Genomic DNA, 22,007 nt, shown 5'->3' with positions numbered 1-22,007 from the left:
CCCAATCTGTGCACATCCTGCAGGCTCTATGTGCAGACTTCCTGTGAATGCTCCAGCAGCAGCCAATTGTCAAAGCTTTATTTTGGGGACTACAGCAGGATGTGCCAATGCACTATACATGGGGATGACTGCTTTCAGTCTAACTCAGGAGTACCACAAAACCATAATAATGCTGCAGCTTAAAGTGGTTGTAAACCCTTTACAACCACTTTTTGTTACAGGTAAGCCTATAATAAGGCTTACCTGTAGCTACCCCGGATATCTTCTAAACCTGCATGGTTTAGGAGATATTCCTTGTATCGGCATGTGTCAATGTCATCGGCACATGCACACAAACCACGGCACGTCCGTGGCTTCAGCTAGTATGCTGTTACCGGCGGCTCCCGCGAGCATGCACGGGAGTGACGTTATCGCGGCTCCGGCCAATCACAGCGCCAGAGCCCGTGATATCCGGAAGTAACACCAGGAGCGATGTCGCTGGCTGGAGCGCTGTGAGAGGACTGCTGTGGGGGCTTCGATCTAAGGTAAGTAATTCATAATGAGCATGTATGCTATTCAAACTAGCTCATTATGCCTTTGTCTTGCAGTTTGTTTATGTGGGTTTATAACCACTTTAAACTAGGAAGGAAACATCCATACATCTTACCAACACAATTTAGTGGAAAGCAGGGAAAAAAAAAAAAAAGGGAAGCACCAAGTTTCGTAAATGCAAGGGTTTTTGAAACCCTAGTTAGTGTGAATGCAGCCTGAAACTCCAAAAGCTACCTTTGATGCATGTCTGGGCTCTATAGGACTAGTGATCCGCCGATATATCAGCCAAATAGCCAAATATAGGGTTAACAGCATTTTGCCAATAGGAGGAAAAAGAAAAATGTGTGGATAATGATATGCTGCATCCCACTGATTCCAATGCAAAAACACCAGCCACATTATTTTTTTTTTTAACTGCCCATTTCAGTTTTCAGCCAAATGCATCCAGATTTTTCAGTGAAGAATTTTCATTTTGGTGTACCACAACTATAGACTTCAACGGGAGTGCCTGAAAACATATCAAGTGGTGTATTTTAAGTCATTTTGATGCTGTAAAATCTTCCCCTAGTGCTTTTCACTGCCTAAAGCAAAAACGCCTGAAGCTTAAAACAAACATGTAAAATGTTCATAAAATGCTTCTAAAAAACTCCCAACTAAAAACACCAGAAAATTGCTCTGCTGAGGTGTGAATGCAGGTCATTGTGTTCAGGTACACTTGAATGATTTTCTAATAACTGGAGAATTTTTATTAAATAGTGTTTATATTGCCTTTAGGGCCAGTTCACACTACAATTTTTGCATTACAGATGCATTTCTGCATGTGTGTGTGTACACGCATCTCAATTCCGGATATATGCCTCTTTGATGTGCCCCCCGCCCTTTTTTCATCCAAATTTAGGATATGAGCATTTTTTATTCGCTCCCCCAACTATCTCAACTCAGGATATGCTTGTTTCTGGTGCATTTTTAATGTATCCCTCTCCTTTTTTCCCACCCCATCTCAACTGAGGATATGCATGTTGCTAATGCTTTGCTCTGTTCCAGATACATGCCATACAAAGAGAAAATTAAAAAAAAAAAAAAAAAAAAAAAAAAAACCCGCAACATGTTCTACTTTTATTAACTTTACTGGAATACACTGCATTGTTGTGAACTAGGACCACCGAAATACTTTTAATACGCTGATTAAAAAACACACACACACGGCATCTACAGTGAACCAGCCCTTGGCCAGCTGTCAAAATCCAGGGCCGATATCAATGGTGTGCCGACACATGCAAATCCCTGACAAAACTGTCATCTTAGCTGCTATTGGTTGGCCTTTTTAACGGAATGCATGGAACCATCTAAAACCAATACATATAAACAGGAAAGGCAGAGAAAAAAATAGGACACACACACACACATATATATATATATATATACACACACACATACACATACACACACACACACACACACACACAATAATGCTCATAATATAATAATATTAAGAGATATATCTCTCATATAATAATAGAAAAAAAAATTATATATATTTTTTTTTCTCTCTATTATTATATGAGAGATATATCTCTTAATATTATTATTCGCACAAACATATGCACAAACACACAAAGCAAATCATAAAAAAAAAAAAAAAAAAAAAAAAAAAAAAATTATATACACACACATATACACACACACGGTAAATAGATTGTGAGATGTGATAGGTCTGACCATGGATCCAGAAGTAGAGATCTATCCAAGCTGATATATAGTATGGATCCTGGGAAGATGTTAAAGGCGGACTCTGTATCCAGGATGTCTAGTAGCAGTGAGCCCAGAGAAGCTCCATCCAGAATGGTGGAGTAATGTGTGAGTACAATGATCAGACACACAGGAAGAGTTAGTGAAGCATTGTTGGAAAGCAGAGTAGAGCCCAGCCAGAATCCTATGATGTGTACAGCTCGGTATCAGTCTCCTCTCATGTGGCACGTTGATAAGGATGTGTCGCTGCGCTCCGGTCCCCGTGCAGCATGGTTGTACTCCCCGGCTACATGTGATTGCTGTGTATATCTTCTCCTCCGTCCATTTCCTGTCACACTTCTTTCTCCTCGTATTACCAAACACAGAGAAGCCGCCGCTGCTCCCCTCCCGCGCTGCGGGCTGTCACTCGGGTGTAGCAGTGACAACTGGGAGCTGACAGACACCGGATACCACCAATGGGAGACGCCGAGCGCAACACGCTGTGCTCCCTCCTGACACACAAGGATTCTCTCTCACACCTGCACTATAACCCCGAGCACAGCTCCTGTTATTACCTACAAGGCGCTGCCGTACAGCCCCTCACTTACCTAGCTTTACCAATGACAGAACACGGCGCTGCTCCTCCACGGCCACCGCTCAATCCCGACTATTCCAGCGGGAGCTCGGAGAAGGGGCTGAGCACCGCGCTAGGCTCCGCCCGCCGTACGGACCGACGTTGTACCGCGCAACCACTTGCGTCGCACGCAGGATGGATAGTTGGAGTCAGGGAGGAGGTTGGGGCTAGGAAGAATGTTCCCGGTGCAGCTAGGTGTGAGGAGGAGGAGGAGGGGGGAATGGTGTGATGTACCATTAAAGCCCTGTTGTGTGGGGAGGAAGCCGCCCGCCGTGTCACATGTTTCTCTGTGTAGGCGGGTGGACGTACATGGGAACTACTTGTAGGGGTGTACTGAGCGAGTAGTGAGGAAATGTGATATCTGAGGAGATGTCCTCTGCGTGAGGAGAAATAAGATACTCACCTAGGGTTGCCGCCTCATCCCTTTACACCCGAGCGCATATTATATCATATGTGCTCAGAGGTAAAAGGGATGAGGTGGTACAGGTTCTGAAGCTAATTTAATGCAGATAAGGCACCAAGTGAGTTTAATTACCACCTTAATCAGCCACAGAACCTGTGTAATTAATATGTGTTCGGGTTTGAGGTGGTAACCCTACACTCACCTGGGGCCACCACCACCACCACGTGCTGTGTACTGGAGTGCATAGGGATGGTGCAAGGATTTTTGACACCCTAGGACAGTGATGGCAAATCTTGGCACCCCAGATATTTTGGAACTATATTTCCCATGATGCTCAACTACACTGCAGAATGCATGAGCATCATGGGAAATGTAGTTCCAAAACATCTGGGGTGCCAAGCTTCGTCATCACTGATCTAGGCAAAACATAATTTTGCTGCCTTCTCCGGCTCCACCTCCTTTGCCCTGCCCATGTATACCCCTCCTTTTTTATTATTGCCTGTTACTATTTTGCAGGCAACACTTTGCTAGACCCATCAATGCAGCTTCACCAGTGCCGTCAATGCAGCCTCACCAGTGCCGTCAATGCAACCTCACCAGTGCCGTCAATGCAGCCTCACCAGTGCCGTCAATGCAGCCTCACCAGTGCCATCAATGCAGCCTCTCCAGTGCCGTCAATGCAACCTCACCAGTGCCATCAATGCAACGTCACCAGTGCTGTCAATGCAACCTCACCAGTGCCGTCAATGCAGCCTCACCTGTGCCGTCAATGCAGCCTCACCTGTGCCGTCAATGCAGCCTCACCTGTGCCGTCAATGCATCCTGATCAGGGATGGACCCTTACATCCAGGCCATGTACTCGCTACACAGACACACATCAGTGTGATCAGTCTATATACAGTAATACAATGTGAGTGACAGTGTTTCACTCACCGGGTCCAGGACTCTGCTCTGCATCCGACGAAGTGACCCTGCCAGTGCAAGGAACAATTTCAAACCCTGCCTCGGTGCCTCCTCCAGCTGTCACCAAGCCCAGAGCGCCCACTACTCCAATCCGATAGTCGCTACAGCATGTGAGTGATGCTGCCGCTGCTGTTCAGGTCAGGCAGAACACCGGGAAGGAAAGTGGCCTCTACTACGGGGGGGTGGGGGGTGGGTGGAGGGGTCAGATGCCACAATATAAGGATAATGTATCGTATGGGCAGAGAGGCAGAGCTGACTGTACTAGGACGGACAACAATCACTGGGAGAATGGTGAGACAGGCATGTCACTGATCATAGAGGCGAGCAGGGGATGTTTGCTTCTGTTCCGGCATCAGGACACAGTCCTCCGCCGCCGTGCCTCTGACACTACGGATGGACGGAGCAGGTGCCGGCTGAGAGTTAGTTACATGCCAAAGAGTCAGAGGAGAATAGGAACACTAGTGGCCGGGCACGCCAGGCGGCAGTGCACCCTGCCTAGTTTGCCAAGTGGTAGCGCCAGCCATGGGAGTGTACAATGTGCAGCACACAGGGCCATGCTGTAGACTAGAGCCGCCCATTCAGGCTCCTTGAGCAATTTCTACCACTCATATGAGTAACCGCTGGCTCACCACACATGGTACAATCTCCTTTAGTGGCCAGTTTGACTGGAAGCATATGAATTAGGCGGGTCCTCATATTGCATAGTTTTGGTAAATTTAAAGTTAAAGAGGAGCTCCACCCAAAAGGGGAAGCTCTGCTTGTTTTCTTCCTCCCCCCTTCCCTCCGCTGCCAGGTTTGGCACCTTTTGAGAAGGTGGGGGGGAGCAGGTATCTGTTTTTCACAGGAATGCGCCCCCACTTTTGGGAGACCTCGACGTGGCAAGGTCCCCCAGGAGAGTGCAACACCCCACCATCCCTCTTTCACCGCCACTGGGCCATTCAAAAAGCACAGCGTGCTTTGTGCATGTACAGTAGGAAACAAGCTGTGAAGCTGCAAGGCTTCCACTGGGACCATTATCCCACTGACACCAATGATTTGGGGGACTGTTCTCTCACTGGGGGACACTTTATCTTTCTGTCTGTTCATAGTCAATCTTTACCCATAGCAACTTGATAAAAAAATAATGCTCTTTAGCAAGGAACATACATATTCAACAAGAATAATTACAGTATTCTACCAAAATTAGTGCGTGTTCTAAATTGCCACCAGCATTGTTACTGATTTTTCTTGCTGGAGGCTGCCATTTTGCTGAAGCCCAGATCACCTGAGCAACAGTAAATCATAAAGGGGAACTAAACCCATTGATTTAATGGTTTCAAAAACAGTTACATTTCTGGAATACTGGGATTGTTAACTGTCACATCTGCTTGCATTCTCAACCAAACTGTCAAATCATCAAATGGCTGGTGTCATAACTGATCACATGTACAGCACCATGGCAGTTCCAAATCAAACAGAAGCAACATCGTTGTCTGTAAAGGATAGGAGGGTTTAATTCCACTTTCAGGCTGTGCATAGCAGGGTGAGACAGTGTATTACTGGATTTTAAACAGTATAGGCACGTATTTTTAATGCTTTGCAACTATACCTGCAAAAGGGGCCAGCCTGAAGTGATCTAGAAAGACTAAGGCCCCTTTCACACTGGGGCGGATTGCAGGGGCTATTGCGCTAAAAATAGTGCCTGCAAACCGACCTGAAACTGCAGCTGCTGTGTCTCCAGTGTGAAAGCCTGAGGGCTTTTACACTGGAGCGCTGCGCTGGCAGGAGGGGAAAAAACTCCTGCAAACAGCATCTTTGGAGCGGGGCAGCGCGGCTATACCGCCGGCATACCACCGCTAAAACGACGGTAAAGCGCCGCTAAAAATAGCTAAAAAAAGGTGTTGTAAACCCCCGTGCTTTTTTTTACTTTAATGCATGCTATGCATTAAGGTGAAAAAACTTCTGTCAATAACCAGGCGACCGCCCCCCCCCCCCCGTTTTACTCACCTGACCCCGTTCGTTCCCATGGCGGAGACACGCTCTACCTCTCTGTCCGTTGTCCCGGCTTTTGATTGGATAGATTGATAGCAGCGCAGCCATTGGCTCCCGCTGCTGTCAATCTAATCTAATGACGCAGGGCCGAGTCTGCCATTCTGTGTCTATGATTGCAAATGCTGGACTCAGGAGCACGCCCGCAAGGTAATCCCCTGGGAGAGCGCTTCTTCTAGGGGTTTTCCCGATGCGGGGAGGAGCCGCGAGTGTCATTGGGGGACCCCAGAAAACGAGGATCGGGGCCACTCTGTGCAAAACGAACTGCACAGTGGAAGTAAGTATGATATGTTTGTTATTTAAAAAAGAAAAAAAAAAAAAAAAAAACGAGGGTTTACAACCCCTTTAATTTTCTGACTAAAGTTCCCCTTTAAGTTACAGTAACATATTTTAACAGATTACTCCCTTTTAATACATTTTAAACACATATTTTTTACTGTATGAATAAAAACTTTTTTTGCTATTATTACTGTTGGGGCATGGTAGGACTTGGAAGAATTTCCATTACCGTGTCTCATTAAGGTTGAGGAACACTGATATAGAATATACAGGGTAGTGTATAGTATACAGTTCTTTAATTGTGTAAAGAACTTACAGAGCAGTGTACTGTGGGAATTATAGAAAATACAAGAAGAAGCCATGTGGAGTATAAAAAGTACCGCATGGTATAGGGAGTGGCATAGTGAGCACTCTAAAACATACAGTGCAGCAGGAAATGCAACATTGTATAAAAACAGAAACAGTGTTGCAGTGATTAGTGTTCTGGGATAACCTTTTCACAGACAACTGTCCTTGGAAACGATGGACAATTGCCAAATATGAGTGTTTCATACACAAGTGGCAAACCCAAAGAATTATAGTTCCCATAAAAGGACTCCTATGCTAAAGCACCCTCACCCTACCTTGTATCCCTTTCTTACTTTTCTTACTTGAACACTGATTCTAACCCCTAAAATGAGTACTTAGCAATTAAGGTTTATTCACACTCTGCCATTTTGTGTATTAAGCCTAGTACACACACGGGCCGAACGCTGGGCGACATCAGCTGGTTCAATAACCGTCTGACATTCGGTCCGTGTGTATGGGAGTGGTTTGGCTGGCTTCTGTCAGACGAGCATGCTGGACAACCAGCAGCCGACCGGCTCCTGATCCGCACTATTAGCCAATGGCGCTGACCAGAGTGTTCTGGAAGGGGCCGTCCCCCTGTTAGAACACAATAGCTTAGCAGGGGAGATTGCTGTACTAACGTCTGATCATTAGTACAACGGCTCCGATCTAAGCTGTCAGTTTTTTTTTCCTTCAACCCGCTGGGTTGTGTACTAGGCTTTAGTGTGCTTTGTGGGACTAGATTATCAAGGATTCATCCCTTGGGGGTGTTGCCCACCAGACCTGGACTCAATAATATTGTAGTATTGTTGCACAATTTGTATTTACATAAGAATATGACCTATTTTAATATTGGCAGTGTAGATTATACCGTATAATCCTCCGGACATACACTTAAAGTGTAACTCCACATTTGTTGAGAAAAAAAACATTCCCCTCTGCGTGATCTATGTATATCAAAAAGAAGAACCCACTCCAGGTGTCTACTTCCTAATACTCTCTCCCCTCTCCAGTTCGTGGGTGCAGCTCAATATGCAAACATATGCAAAAATTTAACAAAAAGCTCTGGATGGCCATACTCCAATGAAAACTATTTCTTTATTGTTATAATAAATCCATGCAGCAAGGATAAAACCACTGACGCGCTTCACACCATTACAGCAGGGGCTTATTCACACGTTTCATACCATTACAGCAGGGGCTTATTCATAGCTATGAATAAGCCCCTGCTGTAACGGTGTGAAACGCGTCAGTGGTTTTATCCTTGCTGCGTGGATTTATTATAACAATAAAGAAATTATTTTCATTGGAGTGCGGCCATCTGGACCTTTTTGTTCAATTTTTGATCTATGTATATCACAAGGATTTTAACAAATTTTTTTGCAGATTCCTACCTTTTGTTATTCTGAAGAAATCCCTGTCTGTTTGTCTGTGCCCATGTGTTCAGTGAATCTAATGGGATTGGTTTCATAATTATAAACCAGCTGCTGCAACTGTAGAGCTCTAATAAGGAAAATTGCAGGATCTGCGTCCCTTTGAACGTGATTTCCTACTGGAAATATCTTACTAAAAATGACATTTTTGTTGCAGGGGATGCCTTAAATCTGACTTGTATCTTAGAGCAGACTTCTGGGAAAATCAGTGAGCCAATCAAACAAGCAGAAAATTATGTTTCTGGGGGACGATCTGTACATATTCTGTGTACAGAACACCTCCAGGTTGCCATATTGCATTGCATTTACAGAAAATTACAGCGGCTGCAGATTAAAAGGGAAAGGTAATTTTTGATAACATTCAATTACAATATGACATGTGGTGCAATTGTATATGCAATATGTATATGTATATATATCTATATTTTAATTTGCAATTTTTTTTCCATGAAAGTGGAGTTAAAGGAGTCTAAAGAAGAAGTCCAGCCTGAGCTCGTTTGGCTGGGCTTCTCTATGGGTGTCTCCTGTGACCTGTTTTCAGCAGAAGTCTGCTCTCTGCTGACATCACTGGAATCAGTCCAGGTACAATTAATAAACAATAAAGTCTGGATCCGCCAGGTGCCTGGACTGATGCCTATCTCAGCCTCTCAGCAAGCTGCTGAGAGGCTGAGATGGCCGCTCCCTGCCTCTCCACAGCTCAGCGCTCCAGTGAGCATGGGGGGGGGGGTGGAGCAGAGCAGCAGAGAGCCCGTGACTGACAGACAGCAGCTCTCTGCTCGGGGAGCTGAGAGAACTGAGCCATGTTCAATGCCCCAGTTCTCAGTACAGAGGTGCCGGGGGACAGCTGCAGCATTGGTCTGATGCTGCATCCACCTAGGTAAGTATGATGGAGGAAAAACCCCCAAACCCATACTTCACTTTTAACTGCCACTTTTGCAGCAGTTATGAGTGCACCCAAAACTAAAGAATTAGTTCACACAGAGCAGGGATTTCCCGCTGTGACACAGCATGTATTTCAATTTATTACCTGACTGCCGATGTCATACGAAGTCCCGCCTCCTGGACCGGCTCCTACGGTCGCCAGCTAATGAATTTAAATCCATGCTGTGTCACAGCGGGAGATCCCCGCTCTGTGTGATCCGGCGGCACTGGTAAGGCTTCATTGATGGTCACTGATGAGGCTGCATTGATGTGCACTGGTGAGGCTGCGTGATGGGCACTGGTGAGGCTGCTTTGATGGGCACTAATGAGGATGATCTGATGGGCATTGATGGGCCCTGGTGAGGCTGCATTGATGGGCACTGATCAGGCTGCTTTGATGGGCATTGGTGAGGCTGCATTGATTGGCACTGATCAGGCTGCATTGATGGGCACTAGTGAGGCTGAGCTGATGGGCACTGATGAGACTGCATTGATGGGCACTGATGAGGCTCAGCTGATGGGCATTGGTGAGGCTGCATTGATGGGCATTGGTGAGGCTGCATTGATGGGCACTGATCAGGCTGCATTGATAAACACTGGTGAGGCTGCATTGATGGACAATGATCAGGCTGCATTAATGTGCACTGGTGAGGCTGCATTGATGGACACTGATCAGACTGCATTAATGGGCACTGATGAGGCTGCATTGATGGGCACTGGTGAGGCTGCATTGATGGGCACTGGTGAGGCTGCATTGATGGGCACTGGTGAGGCTACATTGATGGACACTGAGCAGGCTGCATTGATGGGCAATAGTGAGGCTGCATTGATGGGCACTAGTGAGGCTGCATTAATGGACACTGGTGAGGCTGCATTGATGGGCAGTGATGAGGCTGCATTGATGGGCAGTGATGAGGCTGAGCTGATGGTCACTGGTGAGGTTGCATTGATGCGCACTGGTGAGGCTGCATTGATGGACACTGATCAGGCTGCATTGATGGGCACTAGTGAGGCTGCATTGATGGGCACTGATAAGGGCTGGCATTGATGGACAAGATTGGTGAGGCTACACTGATGGACATCGTTGGTGAGGCTGCACTGATGGGGGCTCTTTCTAACATAGACTCTCAAATGGATACAGAGAGGACCTCTGTTAGAGAGAGAACCCCCGCCCCAGGATCTATTAGACCCCATTGTAGTCTCTAATGGGGCTGGGTGGGGACTCTAACAGACTCTCTAATGTACACCAAGAGGACCTCTGTTAGAGAGACCCCCCTCCAGGTCCCATTAGACTCCATTGTAGTCTCTAATGGAGCCTGGTGGGGGCTCTTAATAACAGACTCTCTAACAAAGGCCCTCTCTTTGTCCATTAGGGAAACCCTCCTCCAGGTCCCATTAGAGTACTCTGCTTCTCTTCCTGTATTTTGTTTATTGTTAAAAGATCGTGGGAGGATCCCAGGGTAATGAAGACACTTTGAGGGAGGGGAGGAGTTATTAAGATGACCACGCCCCTGTGGGGCCGCCAGAAATCTTTCTGCACCCAGGCGTCTGTGACCCTAGGATCGCCCCTGGTTATGACCGCCCAGCCCCAGTGTTGCCAACCGCCCATTAATTTATGGGCAGCATGTAAATTTCAGCCTATTTTAGGGCTGCCCATAAATGCCCATTAAGGACTGCGGCACCCTTAAGAAATATGGCTGCGGGCCGACGTGTCAACTGCGCATGCGCCGTTCCAAAGCTAGCTGGGCTCGGGAAAGCCCGGAACATGCTTGGCCATTTTCAGGCAGGCAGGTGCATGTGCAGCGCCATTTTTAAACGTAAGGCACTCGTCTCGGTTTTGGCAGTGGCGCCTCCCCGGGTAAGATCAGACACCTCCGCAGCCTCTGACCACCTCCTGTTACTCTCCTATACCATGTCTGCACAGCCTATGACCACCTCCTGTTACTCTCCTGTACCATGTCTGCACAGCCTATGACCATCTCCTGTACCATGTCTGCACAGCCTATGACCACCTCCTGTACCATGTCTGCACAGCCTATGACCACCTCCTGTACCATGTCCGCACAGCCTATGACCACCTATTGTACCATGTTCGTAACCTCTAACCAACTCTTGTATCATGTCCGCAACCTCTGACCATCTCTTGTCTTATATCATGTCTGCAGTCTCAAGAGTGGGAGTGCTGCCAGTATGGGGTTCATGGAAGAAGTCAGACGTGTGTGACCTGTGGAGAGGAAAATATAGGATAAAACCAGAGCCACCAAGCTGGACCAGACTGACTGAGCCCTGCAAGGTGCATAGAATGCATTAAGATAAAAAACCTTCTGTCTTTACAACCACCACATGATGTCTAGCCAACACCTTTCATCGAACTGGTAGTTTTGATGGGGAAGATGTGCCCTTATGGTGGTAGTGACTAATTATTATTGCGGTGAAGACTTCTGTACACTCTTGCTTTATTGTTTTAATTTTTTTTTGTTCATCATGGCCTATTTATACTCACACAGGGGGAGATTTACTAAAACTGATGAACACTGAATCAAGTGCAGCTGTGCATAGTAACCAGTCAGCTTCTAACTTCAGCTTGGTAAATTAAGCTCTGACAATAAAACCTAGAAGATGATTGGTTACTATGCAGAGCTGCACCAGATTCTATGCCCTATGTGTGCACCATTTTCAGTAAACCCCCCTCTAAATGGTCTTGTCATGTTGTGTTATTTTGACGCATACCAATAAATAATTGAAAGAAAAAAAACAGCTAAAGTCTTATGTTACATTCTACATGCATTGTTAAATATCTTACTGTCCATTATTAATGTTTTTACCACCACTAACAGCAGCATAAAAACTTGTAACCGAGGCAGGCTGTAGAGAGAACCGATGCGCTCTTCGGGTCCTGGTCCCCCAGGACACACAGACTCTGGGGACCCTGGATTTGCCATATTAGAAATAGTGGCTGATTCATAATGCTGGGACAGATGCTGTTAGGAGATGCTGATGTAAATTCCAGCCACCTGTCTGTTGCCTGCTAGAATGTGTATTGTAAATAAGTCTCTAGTATGGGATCTAAGAGTCATTAGATCCTCATTGTTGTTTGTGTTAATTAACTCTGCTATTGTGATAATTTTGATTGGTTTTTCTGAGCCACAAGACAGCCAGTCTGGCCTAAAGGTCATGTCTGAGTCATCTAGGCTGTCTAAAGGGATTAGTTAATTAGCCCATGTTAATTAGGTTAATTAAGTTACAGGTGTATTGTTAGAGTAATATGAGCAGGCGGTATGCACCTCCTCTTTTACTGTATAAAAGAGACTGTATTCCTGTCAATAAAGGAAGATTCCTGGTTGAACTTACATACAGCCTGCCTGGTGTCTGTTCTGAGCCACACAACTGGATTAGAAAGGCACATAGCTGTAGTTTTAGTCCCGGAGCATCGGATGACCGAACCATCAGATGTTGCGTTCTGCAGTCTGATTCTATAGCCGCAGAGGAATGTCGGGAGAGTGGAACCGAGCGAGCAGGGGCTCGTTACACCCCCTCTAAATGGTCTTGTCATGTTGTGTTATTTTGACGCATACCAATAAATAAAGAATTGAAAGAAAAAAAAAACTGCTAAAGTCTTATGTTACATTCTACATGCATTGTTAAATATCTTACTGTCCATTATTAATGTTTTTACCACCACTAACAGCAGCATAAAAACTTGTAACCTCTGAGGCAGGCTGCAGAGAGAACCGATGCGCTCTTTGTGTGAGCTGCATTCTCTCTTTAGCGGTGTGATAAGCACCCTGATAAGAGCAATGAACAATGAGTATGGGTCTTGCTGATTGCACATCGTTAGCTGTGACTCAGCGGGGATGTGTCAGACTTCTTCAGAGAGACCGCTGCTCACCCACAGATAGCTGCACTGTTCTCTGCAGTCTGCCTCGGGAGTCTGAAGGTTTGTATGCTGCTGTTACAAGTGAAAACATTACAAAAGAACAATTAGGCCCCATGCACACAGGGTCTTATAAAAAACCAGCTGCAAAGCCACTACCGGCTGTAAAAACGTGCTTTTAGTAGCTTTTTGCATTGGCGTTAATGCACGTTTAGCCACGCTAGCTTTTAGCAGTGTTTCCCTGCCTTTATTCAAAACCAATGGTTCCATATGAGAGACCATTAATTTGAATAGAAGTCGCACCACAAGTCAGATCTTGATGATCCGACTTGCGGTGCCACTTGTGCACTGAGGATCTTGAAGAGGAACCCTCACCAAAATGGAAAAAAAAACAGGATTTTTTTTTTCTTTTGCGTGGGGAGTACCCCTTACAATCCATACCAGACCCTTATCTGAGCAAGCAGGCCAGGAAAGGGGGGGACGAGCAAGCGCCCCCCCCCTCCTGGACCATACCAGGCCACATGCCCTCAACATGGGGGGGGTGGGTGCTTTGGGGCATGGGGGCCCCCAGATCCTGGCCCCCCACCCTATGTGAATGAGTATGTAGTACACTGTACAGTACACAGTTTTTTGACAAAGTAATTTATTAAAGCATTTCAGCGTCTCTTCCGATTTCTTCTCCCTCCTTTTTCATCCTCCGGTTCTTCTCCTCTCTTTGTTGATGTCTTTTCCCGTTGCCAGTTCTCCTCTCTCCGCTGTCTTCTCCCGCTGACGGGTCTCCTCTCTCCGCTGTCTTCTCCCTCTGTCAGTTCTCATCTCTCCGCTGTCTTCTCCCTCTGCCGGTTCTCATCTCTCAGCTGTCTTCTCCCACTACCAGTTCTCCTCTCTCTGCTGTCTTCTCCCTCTGTTCTTCCTCCGATGTTTTCCCGACACTCTCTCCCGGTGTAATGCTAGGGCCGCTGTGTGCCATTACTTATATAGCCATGGGGCTGGGCCACCTGATGAGGTCATCCAGAGGCACCGCCCTTGTGACATGACCACCCCATCATGCCCCTGGCGTGCACATCACAAGAGGCTGGGGCCTCCGGATGACAAGCCTTGTTAAAGGGGCTTCCAGATTCTGATAACCCCCCCGCCCGCTGACCCCGACAACCACCGGCCAGGGTTGTCGGGAAGAGGCCCTTGTCCCAATCAACATGGGGACAAGGTGCATTGGGGTGGGGGGCGCAGGGCCCCCCTGCCCCAAAGCACCCACCCCCCTATGTTGAGGGCATGTGGCCTGGTATGGTCAAGGAGGGGGGGTGCTTGCTCACCCCCCCTTTCCTGGCCTGCCAGGCTGCATGCTCGGATAAGGGTTTGGTATGGATTTTGTTAAATGAAGAGGAAGTGGTCTGTGTATAAGAAAATTGGTCTGTCCTCTCCACTATTAGTATTGTAGGAAAAAGAAAAACACCCGGTGCATATAGCACAGTAAACCCCTCATGGATTTAACAGGCAGACCAATACATAAGTAAAAAAATTTAATTTTATTATACATACAGTGGGGACGGAAAGTATTCAGACCCCCTTAAATTTTTCACTCTTTGTTATATTGCAGCCATTTGCTAAAATCATTTAAGTTAATTTTTTTTCCTCATTAATGTACACACAGCACCCCATATTGACAGAAAAACACAGAATTGTTGACATTTTCGCAGATTTATTAAAAAAGAAAAACTGAAATATCACATGGTCCTAAGTATTCAGACCCTTTGCTCAGTATTTAGTAGAAGCACCCTTTTGATCTAATACAGCCATGAGTCTTTTTGGGAAAGATGCAACAAGTTTTTCACACCTGGATTTGGGGATCCTCTGCCATTCCTCCTTGCAGATCCTCTCCAGCTCTGTCAGGTTGGATGGTAAACGTTGGTGGACAGCCATTTTTAGGTCTCTCCAGAGATGCTCAATTGGGTTTAAGTCAGGGCTCTGGCTGGGTCATTCAAGAATAGTTACTGAGTTGTGAAGCAACTCCTTCGTTATTTTAGCTGTGTGCTTAGGGTTATTGTCTTGTTGGAAGGTAAATTTTCGGCCCAGTCTGAGGTCCTGAGCACTCTGGAGAAGGTTTTCGTCCAGGATATCCCTGTACTTGGCCACATTCATCTTTCCCTCGATTGCAACCAGTCGTCCTGTCCCTGCAACTGAAAAACACCCCTACAGCATGATGCTGCCACCACCACCATGCTTCACTGTTGGGACTGTATTGGACAGGTGATGAGCAGTGCCTGGTTTTCTCCACACATACCGCTTAGAATTAGGGCCAAAAAGTTCTATCTTGGTCTCATCAGACTAGAGAATCTTATTTCTCACCATCTTGGAGTCCTTCAGGTGTTTTTTTAGCAAACTCCATGTGGGCTTTCATGTTGCTTGCACTGAGGAGAGGCTTCCGTCGGGCCACTCTGCCATAAAGCCCCGACTGGTGGAGGGCTGCAGTGATGGTTGACTTTCTACAACTTTCTCCCATCTCCCGACTGCATCTCTGAAGCTCAGCCACAGTGATCTTTGGGTTCTGCTTTACCACTCTCACCAAGGCTCTTCTCCCCCGATAGCTCAGTTTGGCCAGACGGCCAGCTCTAGGAAGGGTTCTGGTCATCCCAAACATCTTCCATTTAAGGATTATGGAGGCTACTGTGCTCTTAGGAACCTCAAGTGCAGCAGAAATTTTTTTCTAACCTTGGCCAGATCTGTGCCTTGCCACAATTCTGTCTCTGAGCTCTTCGGGCAGTTCTTTTGACCTCATGATTCTCATTTGCTCTGACATGCAATGTGAGCTGTAAGGTCTTATATAGACAGGTGTGTGGCTTTCCTAATCAAGTCCAATCAGTATAATCAAACACAGCTGGACTCAAATGAATGTGTAGAACCATCTCAAGGATGATCAGAAGAAATGCACAGCATCTAAGTTAAATATATGAGTGTCACAGCAAAGGGTCTGAATACTTAGGACCATGTGATATTTCAGTTTTTCTTCTTTAATAAATCTGCAAAAATGTCAATAATTCTGTGTTTTTCTGTCAATATGGGGTGCTGTCTGTACATCAATGAGGAAAAAATGAACTTAAATGATTTTAGCAAATGGCTGCAATATAACAAAGAGTGAAAAATTTAAGGGGGTCTGAATACTTTCCTTCCCCACTGTAGATTAAAAAATATATATGTAGAAAAAAATAGCAATTGTGATAAGTTTAAAGACATAAATTCACAGGTTCATAACATATAATACCCTAGACAGCGCATGATGCATAACGACAAAGACTGCCCATGAGATTCTGGTAGGCTAGTTGTCGTGCATATGGGCGTGGACACGTAATGGTCCTTCTTTTTGTCATATGGGTAGTAATAATTCTAGAATACAGATATTGTGACGGGAGGGCCCGTGGAACCCAGAATCCCTTGGAAACCCTTGTTTCAGCTCCCCATGCACCTCTCATGTCTAAGTCACCCTGTGCTATCCTGGCACAGGGTGACTGAGAAAATATATCTTGGATTACTTAAAATGGGACAGTAATATTTATCCACAGTATCTCCCAGGATATATGTAAAGACTATTCTTGGTTTGTTTGATTCTGAACTCAACATGTTAGTTGAGAGAGCTGATCACATTGGCCTCTGTACAATGTAGGAGAAGGGCCGACTCCTGCTGGAGCTCCTGCTATTGTGAGAAGGTGTCCTGTGTTTATACTTATGATAATGTATAATCTACTGTGTGAAGCTTGGTGACAACAAGTCTGACCTGTAGTGAAATCCTGATTAATCATAACAATGCTCAGGAGGGCACGGATTCACATCGGCTGCTTTAAGGGATTAGTTAATTAGGTTTCTGGTTACAGATGTATTGTTAGAGTAATATGAGCAGGAGGGGGAACCTCCTCTTCAACTGTATATAAGGCTTGTATTTTGGTTCTAATAAACAGTCTATGTTCAGCAACTAAACAAGTATCGTCTTCATTTGTGCTTGTGAGCGGTTGGAATATCTGATATCTATATTCAGACTGGGAGGAAATGGTATATGACGAAAGCACTTAAGTGGAGTGTGGGACGTTTTGTTACAGATATGTATATTAAAAATAGAGTAACATCATTTTAACCACTTCGCGCCCGCCTGCCGTCAAATGATGGCTGGGGGGCGTGGATCTCGTTCTGGGTGGACGTCATATGACGCATTGCAGCAATCGCTGGTGTGGTGTGTCAGTCTGACACACCGCTACACCAATCTCAGTAAAGATCCTCTGACGGAGGCTCTTTACCACATGATCAGCCATGTCCAATCACGGCTGATTACAATGTAAACAGGAATAGCCTTTGATCAGCTTTTCCTCACTCACGTCTGACAGATGCGAGTAGAGGAGCCGATCAGCTGCTCTCCTGATGGGGGGGTCTGTGCTGATTGTTTATCAGCGCAGCCCCCCCTCAGATGCCCACCCAGGACCACCAGCATGCCGCCAGATCACCAGGGATGGCCACCACACTGGACCACCAGGTATGCCACCCTAGACCATCAGGGAAATGCCAATCAATGCCCAGGGAGCTGACAATCAGTGCCCATCCTCAATGTCTGCCAGTGCCAGTGTCCCCAGTGATGCCTAACAATGCCATCTATCAGTGCCACATATCAGTGCTCATTAGTGCCCAGCAGTGCCGTCTATCAGTGCCCAGCAGTGCCGCCTATCAGTGCCACCCATAAGTACCCATCAGTGCAGCCTTTCAGTGCCCATCAGTGTCACCTATCAGTGCCCAACAGTGCCACCCATGAATGCCCATCAGTGCCGCCTATCAATGCTGCATATCAGTGCCACCCATCAGTGCCGCCTACCAGTGCCCATCAGTGCCACCTATCAGTTCCCATCGTCAGTGCCCGTCAGTACCACCTCATCAGTGCCACCTTATCAGTACCCATCAGTGCCGCCTAATCAGTGCCCATAAGAGAAAGCTTACTTATTTACAAAATTTTATAACAGAAACAAAAGAAAACCTTTTTTTTTTCTGAAATTTTAGGTCTTTTATTATTTGTTTAGCAAAAAATAAAAAACGCAAAGGTGAATTTTTTGTATGAATTATGTCTGGAAATCTATCCAAATTCATGTCACCAAAGTAACAACAAGCTATGTTAGTTTGTAACTGAAAAAATGTAACAATTTTGCAAATATACGTTCTATTTAATTCTTAAATAAATCAAATGCAAACCACATTATTTTAAGTTTCTTTGTGATGTAGATGAATTATGACCTTACAACAAAAATTCAACCACCTCATCTTATCTCAGTTAGCACCTGCTGACTTGTAGGCAGTGTGTACCTGTTTTTCATATGTTTGTTTGGCTTATGTAAAATAACTGAATGTGCAAGAACCATTAGACTGGCAGCAAACCTATGGGAACTGCTTTCATACAGCCGTATAAAATGTGCAATTGTAAGATGTTTTCTAACCAGGACTAAACTAAAGCAGTTGTTTCCAGGTTGGTGAATGCAAAATGAATAAAGAAAAGCTTGCTTTGCAACAATTTTCAGCGCTTGCATGTTTCTGCTTTAGTATAATTTATTCTCAGCTCCGCTATTTTGATTATTGCTGTAAAGCTTATCACTAGACATGAAATTAAATTAAAATTCAGGTGGTTGTAAATGGAGCTAGCCGAGCAATACAATTTGGCAATACTCCTAATAAAAGCAGAAAATATAATCAGTGTTCCATAAAGTGAAGTTGCGTATGTTTGTTTTCTTGAGGGTTGTGCTATAAGTCTCCTTTTCTACATAAATACCTTTTACTGCTTTCTGCCTGAAATCTGTGAATCCATGTCTTCCTGCACAATGCCATGTCGAGAAAACATTAAAGTGTAACATTACTTAACCACTTACGGACCGCCCGTCATTTTACGTCGCTAATTTGAAGAGGAATGGTATTGTTATAGCAGCAGCTAGCTACCATAACCCCGGTATCCTCTTCTTCAGCAGGTGGTCTGGTTTCAGATAAAAGTGGTCTCTGCAGCGGATTCGCCGAGAGATCACTTTCATCAGCGACAGGTGAGGGGACCCCCCTCCTGTCACACTCCAGTGCCCTCCGCCGCTTACTGGAGCCGTCGGTAGCAGCGGAGGTGATCGGGTTCTTCTCCCTGTTAGGCATGGAGATGAGTGAGGAGAAGATGGCCCCCACCAGTCTCCATATCATTGCAGGGTGGAAGCGACACATCAAAATGTCACTTCTGCCCATAGCTCTTAAAGGGACATTTTTTTTCTACAAATTATATTTAATTATTTTTTTTATTTGCATTTTAGTGTAAATATGAAATCTGAGGTCTTTTTGACCTCAGATCTCATATTTAAGAGGTCATGTCGTGCCTTTTTTCTATTACAAGGGATGTTTACATTCCTTGTAATAGGAATAAAAGTGACACAATTTTTTTTTAAAAAAAGAACAGTGTAAAAATAAAAAATGAAAGGTAAAATAAATAAGAAAAATAAAAGTTAAACGTGTCCCGTCAAATTATGCAACCTTTAGAATTTTTTAAACATTGCTTATGGAAATTTTTAAGGGCAAAAGTTTGTCGCCATTCCACGAGCGGGCGCCATTTTGAAGCGTGACGTGTTGGGTATCAATTTACTTGGCATAACATTAGCTTTCACAGTATTAAAAAAAAAAAAATAGGCTAACTTTACTTCTGTTTTAGTTTTCAATTCAAAAAAGTGTATTTTTTCCAAAAAAAGTGCGCTTGTAAGACCACTGCACAAATACGGTGTGACAGAAAGTATTGCAACGACCGCCATTTTATTCACTAGGGTGTTAGAAAAAAAAATATATAATAATGTTTGGGGGTTTTAAGTAATTTTCTAGCAAAAAAAAAGGTTTTTAACTTGTAAACACCAAATCTCAGAAAGAGGCTCAGTCCTTAATTGGACAACAAAAAAATTGCTAACAGGCAGAATTTTTAATGCAGAAGAGACATGCTATGTCTCTTCTGCGTTAAAGTTACTTACCTGCCTGTCTGCACTGTACACTGAGCTGTGCACATGCAGCTTAGTGTAAGAATTTCAGCAATGCCAAGATGACTAAACTCCTACACTTGCGCCGGAGTGATGTCATCTCGTCCCAGCCAATAGAAACGGCTGGAGACCGATACCCGGAAGCCACCAGGCTGAAGATTTTAGCAGCCGGCAGGGGCCCTGGGGGATCACAGCTCTGGAGAACAGGTGAGTATTGTTCTGCTTCAATTTACCCTCTAACTCTGTGTGTGGCTGCAAACTGTTAATTCTAGTTACAAACAATGACCTAGTAATCACACGAAGGATGAAAATGTCATTTCAGAAAAAGCTTTCATATTGCAGATACCAGTGTGCATCTGTTTAATACTGAAATTGCCAGATACAATTACAATATTAAAAAAAATTGTAAATTATTTTTTTACTGCTCAAATCCAGGCAACTGCTGTCATTAACCCCAAACTTCCCCCGCCTCCTTTATATAATCACCCATTTTTTACATCTCTTTTTGCTCACCATGTCTCTGCACTTAGTTATCCTTTCTTCTTAGTCACTTTCATGTGCTGAAGGACTGGGATTAAGAAACTGCATCCTACTACATTTCCTACATATATAGGCTACCTTGCAAAGCTATGTTTTCCACCAGAACTGTGCCAACAGACTGGGTATGTGGGCATTTCTTTGGGCATATGTGTAGGCAGAGACAGGATAGTGGACAACTTTCCTGCCTTCCCTGGAGGCACAAACCCACAGATCAGTCAAATGTTGGCATTTTTAGACCAAAAGGAGTACATCCTTTCTCAGATTGTAGACAGCTCCTGTGTGGCCAAGCTTCTCCAGTCTGTGTAACAGCCCTCTCTGTTTTATGTGAATAGAGTTGTAGTATTGCACAGCACAGATAATGTAAACAGACTGCACAGAGGTGGGAGAAGGGAAAGAATAAAATTGTCAGTGCTGTGCAGCCTGGTTCCTCCACCTCCTGTTAAGTCATAGGTCCAGTTCACGCATGTGGACTGTTTGTCCGTTTTTCATCCATCCATTGATGGATGAAAAACTGAATTTTAATGCATTTCTATGGAAAAAAAGGATGTAAATGGACATTCATTTACATCCGCATCCCTCAACATCCATTTTTTTGGAATGGATCAAAGTCCTATTTTTCTTCCATTAAAAAAACAGATTGGGGGGGCGCATGCACTGCGGCTCCTAAGATGGCTGCGTAGACCGGGAGCTCCGCTCTGCTCCGACGGATCGGCGCTTGCACTAACCAGCAGCACACCTGAAAACCCGCACGGACAGCGGACTAGGATTGGGGAACAGCGGCAGCACACCCCCATGTCAGTGGGACCCGTCCGCAGGTCCCTAGAAGCACATATATCCTGAGCAGGGACCACGCCACAGAACACCAAGATGGCGGCCACGACCAGACCTCAGACATAGGAACTACAGGGGACTCAGGTGAGCAGCCCAGTCTCGAACCCTCTTCTCTTCAGCCCTCTATCTGGGGCCCCTGTGAGCATCCAACAAGCTGAGGCTGCATCACCAGCATCCACAGAATCCCTCATAGGTCACGCCATGGATGACTACCTATTGTCCCCTATGGAGGAAGGTTCCTCTCAGTCACAGGGGAGGGAGTCCCACCTTATCCACCACCCTAACCTGCCCACTAACATAGCGGACATGTTCTCCAGATTCGCTGACATGCTCAGCATTGGTTTATTCAAAACTGCAGCAAAAATCACAGGGGACATTAAAGCGGAACTCCAGAATTAAGGTTCACGCATAGAAACAATTGAATCACACCTAGACATTACTATCTCCAGAACAAACCAAAACACGGAGCTCATACAAGATCTTCAAGACCAGCTTGAAACGGCTA

The 22,007-nt window shown here is 45.3% G+C and overlaps 1 protein-coding gene across 4 annotated transcripts in view; it reads right to left on the bottom strand.

Moving 5' to 3' along the window:
• The window catches only part of SLC20A2 (solute carrier family 20 member 2), a 182,110-nt gene that overhangs the window by 101,179 nt on the left and 58,924 nt on the right, over positions 1-22,007 (bottom strand). The window contains exon 1 of one of the 4 annotated variants that reach the window (XM_073598038.1): positions 2,868-3,070. The exons of 1 other annotated variant lie outside the window; for it this stretch is intronic. The gene's annotated coding sequence lies outside the window, so the exon portion shown is untranslated. Of the gene's footprint in view, positions 1-2,250; positions 2,818-2,867; positions 3,071-22,007 lie in introns of those variants that run through there. 2 more of the 4 variants (XM_073598021.1, XM_073598028.1) reach the window with 2 other exon arrangements.

Source organism: Aquarana catesbeiana, linkage group LG01 (genome assembly GCF_042186555.1).
Source record: "Aquarana catesbeiana isolate 2022-GZ linkage group LG01, ASM4218655v1, whole genome shotgun sequence".
NCBI lineage: Eukaryota > Metazoa > Chordata > Amphibia > Anura > Ranidae > Aquarana > Aquarana catesbeiana.
Note: the sequence above shows the minus strand (reverse complement) of the source record. Positions and strands in the feature narration are given on the sequence as shown.